Source organism: Esox lucius, chromosome 17 (assembly GCF_011004845.1).
Source record: "Esox lucius isolate fEsoLuc1 chromosome 17, fEsoLuc1.pri, whole genome shotgun sequence".
NCBI lineage: Eukaryota > Metazoa > Chordata > Actinopteri > Esociformes > Esocidae > Esox > Esox lucius.
The window spans coordinates 17,617,551-17,638,759 of record NC_047585.1 but is presented as its reverse complement, the minus strand read 5'-3'; the positions used below and the strand labels follow the sequence as shown (position 1 = coordinate 17,638,759).

The window sequence follows — 21,209 nt, the reverse complement described above, 5'->3', positions numbered from 1 at the left end:
GTATGCACTCCCAACAATGTTTGGGCATGTTCCTGATGAGACGGCGGATGGTGTCCTGTTCTCCTTCCAGACCTGGATCAGGGCATCAGTGAGCTCCTGACAGTCTGTGGTGCTACTTGGCGGTGTCGGATGCACCGATACACAACTCCCCAGAGGTTCTCAATTGGATTCAGGTCTAGGGAATGGGAGGGCAGGTCAATGGCATCAATGCCTTCGTCATCCAGGAACTGCCTACACACTGAGGCTGGCATTGTCCTGCACCAGGGAGAACCCAGGGCCCACTGCACCAATGTAAAGTCTGACGACGGGTCTGAGGATTTCATCCCAGTACCTAACAGGAGTCAGGGTACTGTTGGCTAGCATGTGGAGGTCTGTGCAACCCTCCAAGGATGTCTCCACAGACAATCACTGACCCACCTCCAAACAAGTCATGCTGGATGATGTTGCAGGCAGCATAATGTTCACCACGGTGTCTCCAGACTCTTTCACGTCTGTCACATGTGCTCAGTGTTGAACCTGCTCTCACCTGTGAAGAGAATGGGGTGCCAATGGCAGACCTTCCAATTCTGGTGTTCTCTGGCGAATGCCAATGAACTGGTGCTGGGCTGTGAGCACAGGTCCCACTAGAGGATGTCGGGTCCTCATGCCACCCTCATGGAGTCTGTCTCTGACAGTTTGGTCAGAAACATACACACCAGTAGCCCGCTGGAGGTCATAGTGTAGGGCTCTGGCAGTGTTCCCTCTGTTCCTCCTCCCACAAAGGAGCAGATACTGGTCCTGCTGCTGGGTTGATGCACTTCTACTGCCATGTCCAGCTCTACTCATGTTACAGCCCGTCTCCTGGTATCTCCTCCATGCTCTTGAGACTGTACTCGGAGACACAGCAAATCTTCTTGCGACCGCATGTATGGATGTGCCATCCTGGAGGATCTAGACTGCCTGTGGAACCTGAATGGGCTGCAGCAAAACTAGAGAAGAATCAGTCAGGAAGGATAAGGAGAGAGCAATTGTCTGTGGCCACCACCTGCAAAACCATTCCTTTTGGGGGTTGTCTTGCTGTTGCATCTTTAGTGCACCTGTTGTCACATTCATTTGCACCAAAACAGGTGACACTGATTCACAATCACTTATGCTTCCTAAATGGACAGAGTGATATCCCTGAAGTTTAATTCACTTGGAGTTATACTGTGATAATTACGTGTTCTCTTAATTTTTTGGAACAGTGTATTTGTATTCTGTATATTTTTTACACTTCACTCTGTTGTTTAAGTGATTATTGTGGAAGACCTAAAATGTGGTTGATCCATTCTCAGTGTTCTCACATTACAGCAAACTCTGTTTAAAAATGATGAATGGCTTCATAGTGACAACCTTGAGCAGTTTCTTTCCTGTCCTGCCATTGGGCCATGTTACATACATTACAAATCATATGCATCCTATTCTGAATGCTGATTGGCTGATGGCTGTGGCATGGGACTTTATTTTTACTGATCTGTGTTGAAAACCTGTTAATAATAGCAATAAGGCGACTATGGGGTTTGTGGTACAGTGTATTGCCAAAATACCATGACTTCGTGCTGGGTCCAGGCAATGCATAGTCTAAGAACAGCTCTTAGCCATAGTATATTAGCCAAATACCACACCCCTTCATCCATAATAGCTTACTTATAACATATCAAGTTAGGTAATATATATATATATATATTTTTTTTACTTAAACCGTTGTTTCCTTGTTGAGCAAAACTGCACCAGACATGTACAACTGAAATTTATAATCAGTCAATTTTGAATGACTGACTGATCTACAATAAAGCATCCTTATTTATTAAATATTGTTGACCAGTGAGTCGGCTGTCATCTGCACCTCTTGGTTCTCTCAAACACAGCCACTCAGGCTTGAGTTCAAGGGTAGTGTTCCCCTGCGTCAACACCGCATGTGGTGCCTGGATCTAGGTTTCACGTATCAGGGAAATGTTACAAATGATGTGTCACTGAATGATCGGTAGAATCCAATCACTAATATGCCTGAGCTGGTGCAATATGATGTGCAAACATCTGATGTGATTTGTCAACAGACTAATTAAAAATAAATTATGTCAGAACTGGGCTGCCTGTGTAAACAGATCATGAGAAATGAGGACTGGATTGCATCAATGAAAGACAAACTGGACATTCTGTTCTAACACAGAGTTTCATCTAAATGCAAATAAGTTTAATGTGGTAACACTTGTGGCATACAGTTCACCAGCAAAATATTCAAAAGTGATATTCATTAAATTAAACCAGTAAATAAATACAAATGTTTTTAAAAAGACAGTTACTGAAAATAATTGTTGATTGATTTAAAACACTTTAACAATCAGTAATGTAACAAAAATAATGTGTGGCAGCAACCAAATTCAACCAGACATCATCTTATGGGCACTGAATAAGCTTTGTCTCCCAGACAACTTAAGACATTCTCATCTAGAATGGAGATGGAGAGAGAAAAAAGAGAAATTGTGACAACAAAAACTGAGGCCTGGGTAATGTTGTATCTGTCTGGTCAAGGGTGGATGGACCAGTGCACGGTAGTCGTCGGGTCTGTTATTAAAGTCAGTGAATAGTATTAGCCACATTACAACAAATTAAGTATTAAACCAAGTTATATATACAGCGTAGTCCTTGGTCTGGCGAATGGCTAGGTTACACGAAGGATACTATTTTAATCCAGGGCTATAATTACCCATTAATTATCCCGTAATTGTTGTTTGGTTGATGTTAAGGCTATGACAAGGTTATGAAATGGTTGTGAACGGTTTTCAGCTGTCATGGCTGAAACAGGTTTACTATCCTAACTCTTAAAGCTTATACAAGAAGATAAGAACACCAACTTTTACAGCCTAAAGCTTTCAAGTTAGTTATATTAAAGTTATATTAACACACAGTGACTTGCTACAATCACAGATTTAACGAGGGGAAGGCATGTTCACTTTAACTTTCAAAACCCCTAATCGTGTTATAATGTAAAACAGTAGGCTACTCACCGTAACTGCTGACAGGTAAACCAATTCAAACATTCTGGACTGAGCATTCTTCGACTGCTGGACCATATAGAAAATATAATTGACCTGATGTTAAAAGATCTTGATGTGATTGGTCAAAGCAATTAGTGGAAACAAAATCTGAATTTCCTGCATTTGTGAACGCAGTCTACGCGCTTGTGCTACGATATGACATATGATATATTCAAGCTATTAGTACTTGTATTATATACATCCAAAGTGCGTGGGCTTAATAAATGTTATCCATTAGAAGCAATTCTTCTAGTTCGCTCCCTTTATGCCCCCACTCGCGCGTTCCTTCCTCTAGATCGTGCGTATATACGGTAATTCCGCCCCTCGTTCACTCATCGAGCTGCAACTCGACGCGTGATACACAACAGATGGTAAAAATTAGGCAGCTCTGGAATTTAACTAGTAAAAAGTAATTTGTTCACAAGCTAAGTAAATTATATTTGCACTTCATCTCGGAAGAGGACAATAGAGGGAAGAAAATCTGTGGATTCTACTAATTGATAAATTTGCTGATAAGGTAAGTTCTTGCAATTTGAATTGGAAATTGAGCTCATTCATTTAAACTTTTAACCTTGGAATTGAAAAAAAATTACAATTTACTCTTCCATCCAGCATGTGTTTGTTTTTGAAACCCTCAAATCACTTTTTTCTCACTTTTCTCTGTTCGAACACATGTTGATAAACTAAAATTAACAAAATGTTACTACGTTATGACGCCATTTACCAATTGTTTAGCACTTGCATGTGTTGCAAATTAAGGGTAATAAAACACTGTAGGCTATGCATGTACGCATTATGGTATAGTCTACTGTTCGTAGACAATCGATGTTTAGCCTAACTGCTCGCCTGTAGCCGACAGTAAAAAAGGCGTACGAGACTCGTCCTGAGACGCACATGGAAATATTTATTTAAATGGGTTGCGTGTTTTTTTTTATGATAATTTGTATTTAAAATGTTGTATTTTTAGAGTGAATTGATAAAGTTGTGAAGTTGGTTACGGAGGACATTGGCTATGTAATGTAAAAGTGTATGTAGACCATTTAGCAGAATGTCATGTCCCACTTAAAGAGCCTAGACACAACATCACCAATAAAGCTCCTTGCGGTGCTGATGCTGCAGGCTGTGAAGAAGGTTGGCACTAGCTTCTATAGCCCCAAAGTCATATCAAGCTTATTTAGGTGTGCAAGGAAAAGAACGACTAGATTTGTTTAATAATTATATTATTATCGTTAGGTGTGTTATTGTATTTTCTTGTTCTACAATTTTTTATTGTCTATGTGATTTTAAACCCGAGCTCAACCATAACGTTAACCACGCAACTATGAACTAAATGCATAACCATAAACTGGAAATAAGACCAAAAACCCTAATGTTTGTTTCCCACTGGGACTTTATGGTTGTGGAATCTAACATTTGTGGCTCTAGAATCTAGTGGAAAGCCACTTGCAAGCCATTTTTCACGCTCTTCAAAAGCGTATCATTAAACATCTGACAAGTTTAATAAAGTGACACGTTTGTTCAATAAAACGTATTGCTAGTTATCTTTCGCTCTGTTAATAAAATAAATAATACAGACAATGGCAAGCAAATGTTTAGGTCAGGACATAGTTACATAGACGCCAGCAATGGAATATGGACCCAATTTACACTGCCTATAAATTGGGTAGTTTGAATGCTGATTGGTTGATAGCAGTGGTATATGCACTGTTAACCACGTGTCTGATATCACATCAGATTTGTACTGCTCGATTTGCATTGGTGAATGTTTTATAAGAGCAGTAAGGCATATTGGTGGTTTGTGATGTTTTCAGACACTATTGTGTTCAGATACTCCCTGAAGATGTGTGCCTTAGAACAGCGGTTAGCTGTGGTATATTGGTCATATACAACATCCCCTGTGCATGATTGCCTTCTCAAAAAACACGTTCTGAGATAATACAATCTGATTTGCTTTTATCAGGTTTGAAGCACCCACTTCGAATGTTATCATTGGATTGAATGGGCGTTATCAGTGGTTATCAGCCTCATAGATATGGGTCAGAAGGGGCCTGCTACGCCTACTGGTAGGCTCAGAAGACTGTTATCATCCATTCGCATGGTTAATCACGGATAAATACACGAGAAGACTCCAGATCCAATGCCAGACAAATCCAGGACGCCGCTAACCAGAAGTCTACAGATAAGACCATTAAAATAATTTAGGCAATACTAAATGATCTAAATACTAAATTACCTATGCAAATGGATGATAACAGCCTTCTGAGCCTACCAGTAGGCGTAGCAGGCCCCTTCTGACCCATATCTATGAGACTGATAACGCCCATTCAATCCAATGATAACATTCGAACCGCCTGTTTGAAGGCTTTGTCAATTCCCTTTTAAACCCACTGTCAGAAGTAGGCTCACCACATAGTTAAGAAGAACGGGATGTAAATGTATTGATATGCCAACTCTGAGCAGCCTGACAAAAGTAGAGTTTAAATGCTAACGTGAATATGAGATGGTTCATAACCAGAAACTTCAATTTCTGTTATAGTGAAATTTGAAGACTAAAAACATTCCCGCACAAAAATAACATTTGAGCACATGCAGGAGCTAATAGCTCAATATAACAATTCCACCACTGATCAAAATGAATGTCAGATGTATTTTACTGGAATGCAGCACTTTAAAGCTGGCCACAGTACAGTTGACAGAGCCTGTTAACTATCATAAGACCATGCCATGGACAACTAGTGATTTGTTTTTAAATATTCAACCCGCACCTAGTTTATGCATTTACCATCAATATTTATTTGGTTTCTTGTCCCCTCAGTTTCAAATGTTTAACTTGACAGTCAATTTGTTTCAACAATATTCCAGACCAGTCTACTTGTACAACATGGTCTCAGGGGAATTTGTAACATATTACATGCAAATCAGCGACACATGATTTCTTGTGATATATTACGTCATGTTAGGTTACATTTACAGTTTGCTACCAAACCATGTTGATAATATGTTACGTATGTTAGGTTACATTTACAGTTTGCTACCAAACCATGTTGATAATATGTTACGTATGTTAGGTTACATTTACAGTTTGCTAGCAAACCATGTTGATAATTTGCTACAAAAGTATCATATGTTAGAATGCTACTCAAACTTGTTATTTGTTATGAATTTACACAAAAATATGTAATGAATTAAATTTAAGGTAAAGTTTAAGTATCACCACACTGGGGTTTATGTTAGGGTAAAGGTTAAGGTTATGGGTAGAACCCCCCCACCTTTGATCAGATTCAAAATTGCAACCATTGTAGAGAATATGGGGGATGTTTCTGCAAATCCACCATCCCTAAATGTTGGGGAAGTTTCTGCACAGCCACCATCCCCGACCGCAATGCCATAGCAAAAAATCCTTCTATGTAACTCTTGCAGTGCTCACCACTGCCCCTAATGCAAGGGTTCCCAAACTTTTTCGATATCTAAAAATATATTGACCCCATTTCGATATCTAACCCTCTCAGGTTATATCTTGGAACAGTAGCGTGTTTAGGGGGGATGTTGGTGTAGGGAGGCAGTAGAGACTATTGCTGTTTAAAAGCAAATTTCCTGCAATTCTACCCACTATGCCATTGGGCAAATATAACAACATGTTACTCTTAAAGCTGGTTTCCTGTAATTCTGCACATTTTATCATGGGGCTGAGAGAAAATTCCAGTTTGAACTCCTATAATTGTACACATTTTGCCATGGCTTTGCTGCATTCCTATGCTCGTTCCCCTGCTGAGTGACTCAAAACAGTATACGAAATCAATGCCATTTGGGTAGTTTTATATTCTTCTTAGTTCTCAAATAAGATATTTCCAAAAAATTATTACCATCCTCCCAAAATATGGTAGCTTAGCAAAGTGGTGAGAATTGATTAACTGTATGGGTAGCACTGGTTAATTATTGTATACAGTACTCTGTAGTCATTTCCATATGGTGAGTCTCTAAGGAATAGACTGCTCGGGCTTTTAAGAGAGAGCATGGTGTGTGTGCATAGCCTAGATAGGGTTTGTAAATAGCAGCATGGGATGCGTGCCTCAGGAGTAACTAGAAGGGTTCTAGCTCCAGACCCCAGGTGGCCCTGAAAAGCAGAAGCAGCTGCTGGGTACATGAACAGACTACCATATAACTTCACAGTTTTTTTGCAATTAGATACCCAGGGAACATGGCTCTCAGTTATTAAAGGGCTATTTTGGATTTTAGCATGTTATAATTTATTTTCCGGTTACTTGAAGTGGGGAAGCATCATCCAGAAATAATTGGTTTGGAACAGAAGTTACAATTTCAGATTATTTTTGTCTTTCTAGTTGTGTACATGTGCCATATACTGCAGTTGAATGAATGCTACAAAACCTCATTAAAATAAAATGCACAGCCATCACATGTCCTCAAGGTCTATAAAGGCATGTCAAGGCTAAACACTACACTATTACGATCATAAATGTAGATCACTTGAACAATGTTTAATTTCTCGTTTGCCCTTGTATCGGAACTCATTTCTAAATCTGTGCACTGGTAGTCGCACATAGCCACATACTCCCCCAATTCCACAGTGCCTGGTTCTCATCGGTAAAACAGTGTTGACGCCACGTACAGTAGTAGACCGTGGTCCATATTTTAGTGATGTCAAGCAAGACATTTTGTCAGTCAGAAGAACAAGACTGATCCTACCACAACTGAAGAAGGAAGTATGTATTAAGACGAAAACTTTTTTCTGAGGCCTTTTGAAAATGTCTGTATTGTATTTTTCCTGCAAACATTGCAACTTGTGTATTTAAGTAATGTGCTAGCTACTTCACACAAGTGGTTAGAGCTTCTCATCATTAAATAAAGGTTGCTAGGTCCAATCCCTAGCTGGCAATGTGAAAATGTATTGTTTCTGTTAATCATAGCACCCTTCCTTTGAATACATCAGACAGATTTAATACATATGACTGCATCTATGGCCAAAACGATCACAGGTTGGTTAATAAGGATTACTCCATTGGTAACCACTGACTGAATCTGTCTTTTCATGTTAGGCAACTCATATGTCAAATAGTATCCAGTTGGTGCTTTGTTAGGATGACTGGATTTTTATAGTGGCAAATTTGTTTATTTGAATTGCTTATAATGGTTAATGTGTATATTTTGCATATAATTTTATAGGCTTTGGTTGTTTTGTTCAGTGCCTTGTTGGGGTTATTCTTCCCTGGGAACACTTGTGAATGACACCTAGGTGTCATTGTGTCTCCCTATTTCAAATAAAAATAAATAAATAAAGCAAAGGGTAATGAAGTCTGCTAAAAAAGGTCCATAACACTTTGGGATTTTCAAGTTTCGAGGTTTATTTGTCAAATGTACTGAACAACACAGTGTCATCTGAACAAAGATATTCTTATGACATGGCACCAGACAGCTACGTAGTGACATTTAAGGAGAAGAATATATAAGCAAAAATATAGCCAGACAAAAAGAAAATAAAGCAAAAATCTACATAACACTGTACACTAGCATCAGTTTAAAAATAGAAAGTGTGTGTGTGATCAGTATGATCATGGATTCAGTTAACCCTAACCCCTCTGACATTTCAGAGGTACAGGGAGCTGTCATTTTTCAAGGAAGTGAAATTAACTGAACAATTTGTAAACCAGCTTTAGTTAGTGAGTAGCCACAATGTTGTTTCAGAGCACCTACACGTTTTTTGGCATCTTAAGCATTTTATTTCAATGAAATCAGGTGGGCTTGAGAAACTCTCATTTTAGTAACAACATGCAACTTTTGCAACCAGCCTGTACTAATTTCAGGTATTAATACACCACACATTAAATTATGTTTGAGTTCAATTAACAGCTAGTGTTATTGGAAATTCCCAATTGGGCTGAAGCAATCCACACATTTACAGTCCAGGTTTGCAGAAATAAATAGTATTGGGTTTAGACATGAGGCCTGTCCAATATCCTGTATTTTTCTTTATGCGTTACTAGGTACCACAAACCCAGTTAACTGACTGTAGCTAGCTAGCTAACATTAGCTTGCAAGCTAGCTAGTTGCCAGGGGTGGGTAGTAACGCGTTACAAGTAACGCAAACGAGTAAAAGAGTACAGTTTCAGAGGAACGAGTACTTTTCTAGTTACTTTCTGGGGGCTGTACTATTTTTCTTACTCCGTTACATTTAATCTACTCTTTCGTAACAGTTTTGTCTTCAGTAATTTGTCAAAAAATATTGAGGTTTTTTGTTTTGTGATTTGTGTTTGGGTGTTCCCTCTCGCTCCATTAAATCTGCATCCGATTGTGAGCACAGACGTAGCTAATTAAATGACAGACACTGACATGGAAAGTTGTCAATTGGAGGACGTTGACAAGGGAAATTCCAATCCCTGGCCACAGATGCACAACATGATTCGATTTAAATTTAAAACAGTCAATACCGTCATCATGCAATCCTGTCTTTTTATTCCCAAAGACACAACCATCTATGCTTTCAAAAACTTACCATCATACCTCCGCAAGCACATAGAGTTAAGGTAAGCGAACCCGCTCGCGCTACTTAGCCTGCTAAATTCTATTATTATAGCTATCTTTTTTTTTATTCAACTTTTTTGTCATCCAGTACAGGTACAGTATAATGACATGTAATATATCCTAATGATAATGTAATATTCTAGCTAACCTACAATATATAATAACACTACAACTTGTTAGTATCTTTGTATAGTGGTTCATTGGGCTTGACTTCATTATTTAGTAATGCACATTAGTTAGCAGCAACATACCCAGTCTAGCTAGCTATATTTTAGTTGAAAGCAATTGCTGCTAACCAGGTGGCTTAGTTGCAATGCAGTCAGTAATTCCACCTAAGACCTGACTTACTAACAACAAATATTTGATTGACAAGATTTACTGAGCGTTACTAGACAAGACTAATAATTTGCAAGAATCCTATTTGTGACAGTTTAATAATAGAAATAAAGTATTATTTAATTTAGCAATTTATTTGCATTGCTGCATTGCTTTGGGCTCTGGACAACAAATGCCTATTCAAACATTAAAAATGCAGTTTGCGTTTGTACTTTCTTAAATAATATGTAACTAGTGCTCAAGTACTTTTTTGACCAAGTACTATTTTTTTACTTGAGTCGTTTTTTCAGGTGGTACTTCAACTTTTACTTGAGTACATTTTAGGATGAGTAACCGATTTTCAGTACTCTACCCACCCCTGCTAGTTGCCCCAAAATACAGTTACGGTACTAGGCTAGCTAGCTGACATTTTCTACTGAAGATGGACATTGATATTCATTCATCTACATATTGCTACTCGTCTTGGGATTAGCTACTCCAGTCACAAAAGTATGAAGTTCTAATGCATTGACATTTTTGTACTGCACACATGCAGCCCTTCTAATCAAAAGAACTAATGCAAAATTACAAAAATTAGTGTGTTGGTTTGTTACTTTCACATTCTTGATGTAATAACAGTTTCACCTGTCTAAGACAACTCAGGTTTTGCTTTTTTAGAAAACGACAAAAAGAACACACTTCAAAACTCACTTCAAAAGTCTTGTGGTGTTGCATCTCTAAAAGCTCTATTTTAATGTTGTCATTTGACTTCTTCGAATTTAGTTGGGTAATATGGCAGAGTGAAATCAGATGGTGCATTCACCAACAGGATGATGTTACAGTGAAGACAGTGTTCTCATAGTTCATGTTCTACACTTGACTATAAGTGGTTAGCTTGGAAAATCTTGTCTGTTTAAAAGAGTTGATAATTATTAAATATAATATTATCTTAGTCCCCATTTGCAGGCATCTGTGTTATTCAGCAGTTAGCATTATGACATGAAACCATTATGACATATGATGGTTCCAAAGTCCATACCTCTAATGTTTTCTAATAATCATTTTACCTAAACATTTAGCATGATAAATTCAGATTAAAAGGTTAAGATCAAAATATTGCTCCCAGAGTTGATCAAAGCTCAGAACTTTTATATTCTTAATATGAGACTTGTTTGTTTATTATGTTTTTCTGCCTTCCCTGGATTTGCACCATGTAACTGTCATTTTAGCAGCACACATTCACTTTCTCAAACAGTAACAGTTCAGAGGCCCTGACACTGTTTTTTTTATCAGAAGGTGTTAATCATCCATCTGACAATATTTTCCTCTAAAACATTGGCCGCTGTTATGTATGCAGTATGCACTCAGTACAGAAGTTATCATCAGGTTAAGCCTGATATATTATCACATGAGCAATTAATCTTGCTTTTCAACAACCGAATTAGCAGCCAGGTTTACACAGTGAGGAACCCTTGGCACCTCCACCACTGATTTCCCTGCACCAATCCCTGCTGCTGCCTATACACACTGACACCTCCCCCAGACATAACCACCAATCCCTGCTGCTGCCTATACGCACTGACGCCTCCCCCAGACATAACCACCAATCCCTGCTGCTGCCTATATGCACTGACGCCTCCCCCCGACATAACCACCAATCCCTGCTACTGCCTATACGCACTGACGCCTCCCCCAGACAGAACCACCAATCCCTGCTGCTGCCTTTACGCACTGACGCCTCCCCCAGACATAACCACCAATCCCTGCTGCTGCCTATACGCACTGACGCCTCCCCCCGACATAACCACCAATCCCTGCTGCTGCCTATATGCGATGACGCCTCTCCCCGACATAACCAATCCCTGCTGCTGCCTATATGCGCTGACGCCTCTCCCCGACATAACCAATCCCTGCTGCTGCCTATACGCGCTGACGCCTCCCCCAGACAGAACCACCAATCCCTGCTGCTGCCTATACGCACTGACGCCTCCCCCAGACAGAACCACCAATCCCTGCTGCTGCCTATACGCACTGACGCCTCCCCCAGAAAGAACCACCAATCCCTGCTGCTGCCTATACGCACTGACGCCTCCCCCAGACATATCCACTTTGCTTGTCATTCTGCCCCTGTAGCCCCACAAAACACAGAACCTCTTTCAGTCTTCAGTTATCATCCAGAAGGTGAGCTCTTGGCCCCTGGCTTTGAAATCATACAGTCAACCTGGCAGATTTCTGTATTCCCCAGTGTCACTGCGTGTCACTGCTGAATGTGGATGCATACAAACAGTTTTTAGCTACATGCCGCTATCTGTGTTGTCCACTGTCCGCTGTGGGTGTAGCGGACGTTTAAGAAACAGACCTAGATCCTTGTTCGCTCATCCCAGCTCCTTGTTCGCTACGGCACAAATGTGTTGCCCGATTCCTGTTTCCAAGTATAACCTGATGGGCCTCCACCTCGTCATTGGACACCACCCTGGGCTTCACTGTTTCGGGCACCGTTGGATCAGAGCTCATGCTTGTCACTTCATCATGTCAACACAGATGGCCAGTACTGGTCGAAGGTGTGAGCTGCCTAACTGCCTTTCACGCACCAGCCTCTGATCAGCCTCCTTCTGCCTCACTCCCTCGCTGGTGACTCCTGGTGGCATGCTAGCCGTCTGCAGGCGGCGTCAATGCCCCCTGGTGCAAAATCCCTCCTAGAAGTGGTGGCAGGGGCAAATGTTTTCCTTATTTCGTTTTTATGTTAAAATTACTTACATTAGCTTCCATCATAGTATGGGCAAACAAAGCAGCTCTCTCCATCTCGGGTAGCAGAGTGGATTTTATAGGTCAAAACCCAGCAGTCACTGCTTCAAACCTACATAAAAGAGCAAAGCAGAACCTGACACCCTGCTAGTTGGCTCAACAGACCAACAGAAAGACTATGCAAGTAGGTAACTATGCTGCCATGAGGAACTTTCATGGGTTGCTGGATGTACCGTTCCATGTCTCATACCACGTTGAAGGGCCCTTGCTATTAAAAGGAAGTTAGAAGCTTATGTTAAAAGGATCCTTACCTCAGCAGGGACCTCCAAATGAGGTCTTTTGGAGTTCTTATAACCGCGTTATGCAGCGGTAGTGAGACAATGTTGTTTGCAGGAAGAAGCAGAAGAAACTGAAGAAGCAAGCAGTGCGAACGGTTTATAGGGGTGTAAAGTATGAGATTGTCATGGTATGATAACCGTCTCCAAATAAATGTCACGGTGTTACGGTCTCATGGTGTTATGGTGTAGGCCTATTGCTAATAGTATTAGTAATTAAATAGTTAATGCATAAGATGTTTGATAAACCACATTAGTTCAAACATTGTGTTAATTTCTAAACTAGGAATAGATTACTATAACCAAAGTGTCTGCAGAGACATCGAGGGGATAGTAATTAAATTACAAAAATAAAATTGGTTGTGTAAAGTTTAAGACCCTAATTATGATAAAGAAGATTGGAGTTTTTCCAGCTACTGTCCAATTTATGTAGGCCAAAAAGCACTTTGTTAACCAGATTTTAGTGCAAACAAAACATATTAAACTGTTGCATTCAAGCAAATTAACGCATGAACATACAGTAGCTCAATCATAACATTGCCAAAGCGCTTAACTTCATTTGCTGCGGGTGTGACAGACAGCACAGACATAATGTTAGCCTACCAATAAACATAATGAGTCATTACAAAACGTGTTATTTATGAAAGGGGAGTCTATAATTTATTAGCCTATACAATATTTTCATTTACATTGATCTCTGACTCTACATATTCTGTTGGATGATGCTGGCGGAGATGGAACTTCAGATTCCAAGTGTCCCCCGCCTGAGCCCACACTTTTTTCCGACATGCTTTGCATATTGGGTAACCATCAACATTGATGGTGTCACTTAGGTCTTTTAAAAACCCAGAATATTCCCACACTGTGGACTTCAGCCTCTAAAGTGGCAGAAACAGAGTTCTGACATTGCCATTTCGGTGCGCTGCGCTGTCTGACAGGCTGTTCGTGCATGTCTCTGTGACTGAATGAAACCGGACGACTTCTCAATTTAGAGATTTTATCTTGTGAAGTTTATATGATACTGTGTGTATATATAACCGACTTCTTAATTTAACCGATATCTACAATATGAATGTTCATTCATTTTGGTTGGATTAGAACAATCCAGAAAATAAATCATGAATTTATATTATTGCAATACCTTTAATGACAAAATGGCAACGGTATGACAACCGAGGTGCACTGTGAAACTGTTACATTCCTACTATATTAGACAAATCAAGAACTTAATATGTTTTATTTTAAATGCCTATCATTCCTGCCGGTCTACTTTAAAATCCCATTGAAGTGTAAAAATGTAATCGGTTGTTGGTTCTACCTGGATTAAAGTTGACCAATAACCCATATTTATAACCATGATATTGCTTATTGTTAACTCAAAGGTAAGTTATACACTGTTAATGTTAATGTAATAACAAGATCATCTGTGTGCTCCACTTATGTTTGTGCAGATTTGTAGTAATGGCTTGGAATACAAATGTGTTTTGGGAAAAAACATGATCTATACTGATGATTTTGTGCAATTCATCATGACGTGGCTGATGATCTGGCTGATGCTACATGTCGGTGGGAATTATTTTGGCATATTTGCATTTTAATTGTATAGTCATTTTGCTTGTTATTGCCTGTCTCCAAACAGCAAATTGTTTTTAAACATATGAGAATCAACCAACCATCAACCGCTTTTAAAGTGGTATTTTCCCACAACAGCATTAAGAAATGTGCTTTATGCACAGTGTCGTATGCAGGTTTCTCTCCCTGTGGGGCTTGCAGTTTGTAAGTGCTTTGAGAGGAGAATTTTTTTTTCTTCCACATATAATGTGACAGCCTGGCCCTGACCAATTCAATAGCTTAGCTAAACGGCACTATGAAGGGAATTACATCTTGCTGTTTACTCATGTTTTGGAAAATGAAATGTGGGCAATTCTTTTTAAGTTAAGTGTTAAGTGCCCATCAATGCTCATGAATACAATGTCATCTTGATTTGCCAGTTAATTATTTGTCATATGCGTCCCTGAACGGCACTGGCTCTGAGTGGTCCCATACACTGCAGAACTCTTTGATATACAGTTGTGCTCAAAAGTTTGCATACCCTTGGTAATGGTAATATATTGTACCATTTGTCAAGAAAGTATGAGTGAGCAGGCAAAAGACATGTCTTTCTTATGGGATTCACATTCATAACAGGTCATAACAGAATGGCACAATCATAAAACAAAACATGGCAACAAAGAAAAAATAACTGACCCCTGTTCAAAATTCTGCATACCCTTAGTTCTTATTACTGGCTATTGCCTCCTTTAGCATCAATGACAGCGTGCAGTCTTTTGTAATAATTGTTAGTGAGGCCCCAACTTTTTGCAGGTGGTATGAGCTTCCCTTTCTTCTTGGCCAAATGCCTTCAGGTCATGCAAAGTCTTTGGTTGTTTTGCATGAACCGCACGTTTAACATCTCCCCAGAGTGGCTCGATGATATTAAGGTCAGGAGACTGTAATGGCCACTCCAGAACCTTCACCTTTTTCTTCTCTAACCACTGGATGGTCAACTTGGCCTTGTACTTAGGGTCATTGTCGTGCTGGAAAGTCCAAGATCATCCCATGTGCAGCTTTTGTGCAGAAGAATGCACTTTGTCTGCCAGTATTTTCTGATAACATGCTGCATTCACCTTGCCATAAATTTTAACAAGATTCCCTGTGCCTTTAGAGCTTTCTCACACACACACACACACACACACACACACACACACACACACACACACACACACACACACACACACACACTGTTTTTTGTGACATGTGGGGACCAGAAAAACAAAATTCCATGCTCCCTTGCCCTAACCTTAACCCTAACCCTGACCTTAACCTAACCCTAACCTTAACCTAACCCTAACCTTAACCTAACCCTAACCTTAACCTCAATAAAGTAACATTTATGGCTAAACTTTACCTAGATGTAATGCCTAACCTTAACCCTAAACTTAACCAACAACACCTGGACCTTAAAGAAACCCCAATTCTAACTCTAAAGTTAATTGTAAGTTTGACCCTAAAACTAAACCCTGAGCCAGAAAATGACTTTTGAAATGTGGGGACATGACAAATGTCCCCACAAGTCACATTGTTCAGGTTTCCTATAGTTATGGGGACAAAATGTCCTGACAAGTCACAAAAACAAACACACACACACACACACACACAAACATCAGTGAGCCACCACCGTGCTTCACAGTGGGGATGGTATTCTGTTCACTATAGGCCTTGTTGACCCCTCTCCAAACATAGCGCTTATGGTTGTGACCATACAGTTTTATTTTTGTCTTGTCACTCCAAATTACAGTGTGCCAGAAGCTGTTAGGTGTGTCAAGGTGTTGTCAGGCATATTGTAACCGGGCTTTTTTGTAGCATTGGTGCAGTAAAAGCTTCTTTCTGGCAACTCGACCATGCAGCACATTTTTGTTCAAGTATCGTCGTATTGTGCTCTTTTAACAACCACACCGTCTTTTTCCAGAGCAGCCTGTATTTCTCCTGAGGTTACCTGTGGATTTGTCTTTGTATCCCGAACAATTATTTTGGCAGTTTTGGATGAAATCTAAGCTAACAAACTCACTGACTATTTATACACCGACACTAATTGCAATTTCAACAGACACCGGTGTGGGATATTCAACTTTAATTGCCATTTTCACCTGTGTGTGTGACCTGTAACAAGGCCACACATTCAAGGGTATGTAAACTTTTGATCAGGGCCATTTGGGTGATTTCCTATTAGAAAATGGAAGAAGTTCAAGATGACGGTCTATTTCCTTCGGTCTGGGGCTCCATGCAAGATCTCACCTCGTGGGGCATCAGTGATCATGAGAAAGGTGAGGGATCAGCCCAGAACTACACGGCAGAACCTGGTCAATGACCTGAAGAGAGCTGGGACCACAGTCTCAAAAGAGAACCATTAGTAACACACTACGTCGTCATGGATTAAAATCCTGCAGCGCACACAAGGTCCCCCCCTGCTCAAGCCAGCGCATGTCCAGGCCCATCTGAAGTCTGCCAATGACCATCTAGATGATCCAGAGGAGGAATGGGAGAAGGTCATGTGGTCTGATGAGACAAAAATAGATATTTTTGGTCTAAACTCTACTCGCCGTTTTTGGAAGAAGAAGAAGGATGAGGACAACCCCAAGAACCCCATCCCAACCATGAAGCATGGAGGTGGAAACATCATTCTTTGGGTATGCTTTTCTGCCAAGGGGACTGGACGACTGCACCGTATTGAGGGGAGGATGGATGGGGCCATGTATCGCGAGATCTTTGCCAACCTCCTTCCCTCAGTAAGAGCATTAAAGATGAGTTGTGGCTGGGTCTTACAGCATGACAACGACCTGAAACACACAGCCAGGGCAACTAAGGAGTGGCTCCGTAAGAAGCATTTCAAGGTCCTGCCTAGCCAGTCTCCAGACCTGAACCCAATAGAAAATCTTTGGAGGGAGCTGAAAGTCCGTATTGCCCAGCGACAGCCCCGAAACCTGAAGGATCTGGAGAAGGTCTGTATGGAGGAGTGGGCCAAAATCCCTGCTGCAGTGTGTGCAGACCTGGTCAAGAACTACAAGAAATGTATGGTCTCTGTAATTGCAAACAAAGGTTTCTGTACCACTGCTTTTCTGATGTATCAAATACTTATGTCATGCAATAAAATGCAACTGATGTCATGCAATAGTTAAAAATCATACAATGTGATTTTCTGGATTTTTGTTTTAGATTCCGTCACTCACAGTTGAAGAGTACCTATGATAAAAATTACAACCTGCAAAATTGGCAGTGTATCAAATACTTGTTCTCCCCACTGTAACACTTAACTTTCCTTTACTGCATGCATTTGGGCCCAGATCAAGGATGTGGCACATCGTCACCGTTCAGCTAGAGAGCTCAGAGAGGCTGTGGACAGAGACACTGTTCAGCTAGAGAGCTCAGAGAGGCTGGGGACAGAGACACTGTTCAGCTAGAGAGCTCAGAGAGGCTGGGGACAGAGACACTGTTCAGCTAGAGAGCTCAGAGAGGCTGGGGACAGAGACACTGTTCAGCTAGAGAGCTCAGAGAGGCTGGGGACAGAGACACTGTTCAGCTAGAGAGCTCAGAGAGGCTGGGGACAGAGACACTGTTCAGCTAGAGAGCTCAGAGAGGCTGGGGACAGAGACACTTCAGCTAGAGAGCTCAGAGAGGCTGTGGACAGAGACACTGTTCAGCTAGAGAGCTCAGAGAGGCTGGGGACAGAGACACTGTTCAGCTAGAGAGCTCAGGCTGTGGACAGAGACACTGTTCAGCTAGAGAGCTCAGAGAGGCTGGGGACAGAGACACTGTTCAGCTAGAGAGCTCAGGCTGTGGATAGAGACAAGCTTGGATAATAGAGCGCCGCTGACACAATGTGTTAATCGGTTTTCTCAGCATCAATTAGTGTGCTCCTTGTAAGAGGGAGTGGGATCCTCTGTTTCGTACAGGCCTGATGTATCCCTCAGCTGGAAAAGGTACAATGGAGAGAGAGCAGAGGAGACGTGTGAATTGGCAGATGTCGTACCAGACAACATCTTTGCCCTCAGAGCTGTTCTTTACTGAAAGGGTTACTTTTGACGCAGTTGGGCTTCAAAGAGACACCCTAGCTAGCATCCACAAATAGAACATTTAAAGGGGAATTTTAAATGGAAATTGATTAATATTTCACCTCTGCATTGATTCTTCCTGCCACTGTAGACATGTTCATCTTCCACTGAGCTGCAGAGCGGTGACGTCACTGCCTGGTTAATCGGCTGTATGTCATCTCCACTGTGCAAGTGAAATAATGTGCACTAACAACCTCTCCTCAGTACTTTTCTCATTCAAATCAATGTTTTTGAATTGTTGGGGCGAAAAGATGATGAATGGATGCTATTATTGACAAGTAAGTAACAAACCAGAGATGTGTGGCATTCTTTAGTTGAAAGGATGGAAGTTTTCTGTGGTAATAGGGTCATTTGAAAGTGACATTTTCAATTAAATTCCTAAACACTGTGTTGTCTGCTTTTCAGTGATAGAATTTCTAATGACATCCAAATCTACCCTGGTAATTATAGTTTTATTGCATATTGAACATTTCTTATATGAGGTGAACATTAATTGACTGTCTAGTAGCACATAAACTTGGCTTAGTTAAGGTCACTCTTCATCTGGGTTTTGGAGAGAGAACCTGTCAACAATTGGATCATAACATTTTGACTGAAAATGACCAGTGGTGAGGTATTTCTTTAAGCTCTGGCTGCAATTTTTCCAGGTGAAGGACAGGAAAATCAATTTTTATTGAAATTGCATTACAGGCTCTGACAACACTCCATGAAAACATTGATTTGTACCAAGAGATGGAGAGAGATCTGCTCTGTTCAGGTGGTTTGTCACTTCTCTGACAGGAAACACTGACATGCCCTGAACTGACTCTAGTGAGAGGGGTTACTGCCTGAAGAAGATTTCTATTTTTGTTTAGGTTCTCTTGCCCAGCTCAACACCTAGCCTGACTGTTATAGAAATACTAGACACCTAGCCTGACTGTTGTAGGAATACTGGACACCTATCCTGACAGTTGTAGGAATACTGGACACCTAGCCTTACATATAGGAATACTGGACACCTAGCCTGACTGTTGTAGAAATACTAGACACCTAGCCTGACTGTTGTAGGAATACTGGACACCTATCCTGACAGTTGTAGGAATACTGGACACCTAGCCTGACTGTTGTAGGAATACTAGACACCTAGCCTGACTGTTGTAGGAATACTAGACACCTAGCCTGACTGTTGTAGGAATACTAGACACCTAGCCTGACTGTTGTAGGAATACTAGACACCTAGCCTGACTGTTGTAGGAATGCTGGACACCTAGCCTGACTGTTGTAGGAATACTAGACACCTAGCCTGACTGTTGTAGGAATGCTGGACACCTAGCCTGACTGTTGTAGGAATACTGGACACCGTAAAAAAAAAAATTCCAAACCCCTTTGAAAAATTGTGTTCGCTAACACCACAACACTGACGTTAGCAAACAATTCACCCACAGAACAGCGTACACTGTCTGCCGCCTGCACGCTGCAGTGGAAACCAGAGTTTGTCTGTTAAGGGCACACTTTTCCAGCATGCCAGTGGGGATTGAAAGAGAGAGAGCATTTGCCCTCTGAAATTAGTTACGAGGCTGAACTGCAGTCAGGTCGTGACCCCAGTAAGCATTACTGAGAAGATGAATTAAGGCTGTTTGAGGAGAATTCTAACCTGCCTACACACTGTTTGTGAAATACTGTAGGTTCTGTAGGAGGTCAACGCGATGTGCTGAAAACCTCCGTACCGCCTGGGTGGATTAGGGCTTGTGACGCTGATGGACATTTTTCCCATCCATGCTTCTCACTAAATGTTTGTGTTATATTAAATGTACTTATAAACGGCTCAAATTGCCAGTCAGTTTTATAGAATGTCCTGCCAATGTTTGTCAATAATAAGAATGGTTTACAACTGAATCAAACAACAATTATTTCTTCCAAAATACTGTAACTTAAGCAAAGTTTTGTTTGATTCCATTCTCCTTCAAGTGTTGCTAAATTTCCTCTACCTCAATTTGTGCCGCAATTCATACTGAACCCTTTCTCTTCACATCCATGTGTTATATGTAAATGTACTATTTCTACTGGCCGCAGAACAAACCACAAAATGTTCCTCTAGCCAATTCAAAGAGATGAGCTGCTCCTAAATTTAGCCCCATACAGCAATAACAGTACATCCTCTCCTCCAAACCAAGTGATGCTGCAGTCTGCATTCAGTAGGAACTCCTAACAGTGCTATGATGCCATTGAAGGACTTTGTTACCAAGGCAACAAACAGCGTACCCATGAACGGTAAGATTAACTGTTGAAGTGTAAAGAACAAAAGCATTTTCCATTTTCATTTAAGCCGGTATCGCTTATGGGTAACAATTGGGACTATTCACTTCAAAGTGTGAAACTCTCTGACCTTGCAACACTTATTTTGTCAGCATGGTGTCAACACGCTGAAGTTGGACACCTCTTATAGGTACCAAAGATCTGAACTAGAACAGGGATAATTTATAATAGATTGTCATCATGAGATGATGATGATAATAATAATCATTTATTGAAGGTGAATTTGTGACATGGTGGAGGGATACTGAAAATCAGTTGAGGACGTGATGGGCATGGTT

The 21,209-nt window shown here is 40.7% G+C and overlaps 1 protein-coding gene across 2 annotated transcripts in view; it reads left to right on the top strand.

The window, feature by feature from the left end:
* The first annotated feature begins 3,431 nt into the window (after positions 1-3,431).
* camkvb (CaM kinase-like vesicle-associated b) overlaps positions 3,432-21,209 on the top strand; it is a 59,511-nt gene continuing 41,733 nt past the window's right edge. For both annotated transcript variants that reach the window (XM_034287120.1, XM_013138304.3), the window contains exon 1: positions 3,432-3,573. The gene's annotated coding sequence lies outside the window, so the exon portion shown is untranslated. The remainder of the gene's footprint in view (positions 3,574-21,209) is intronic.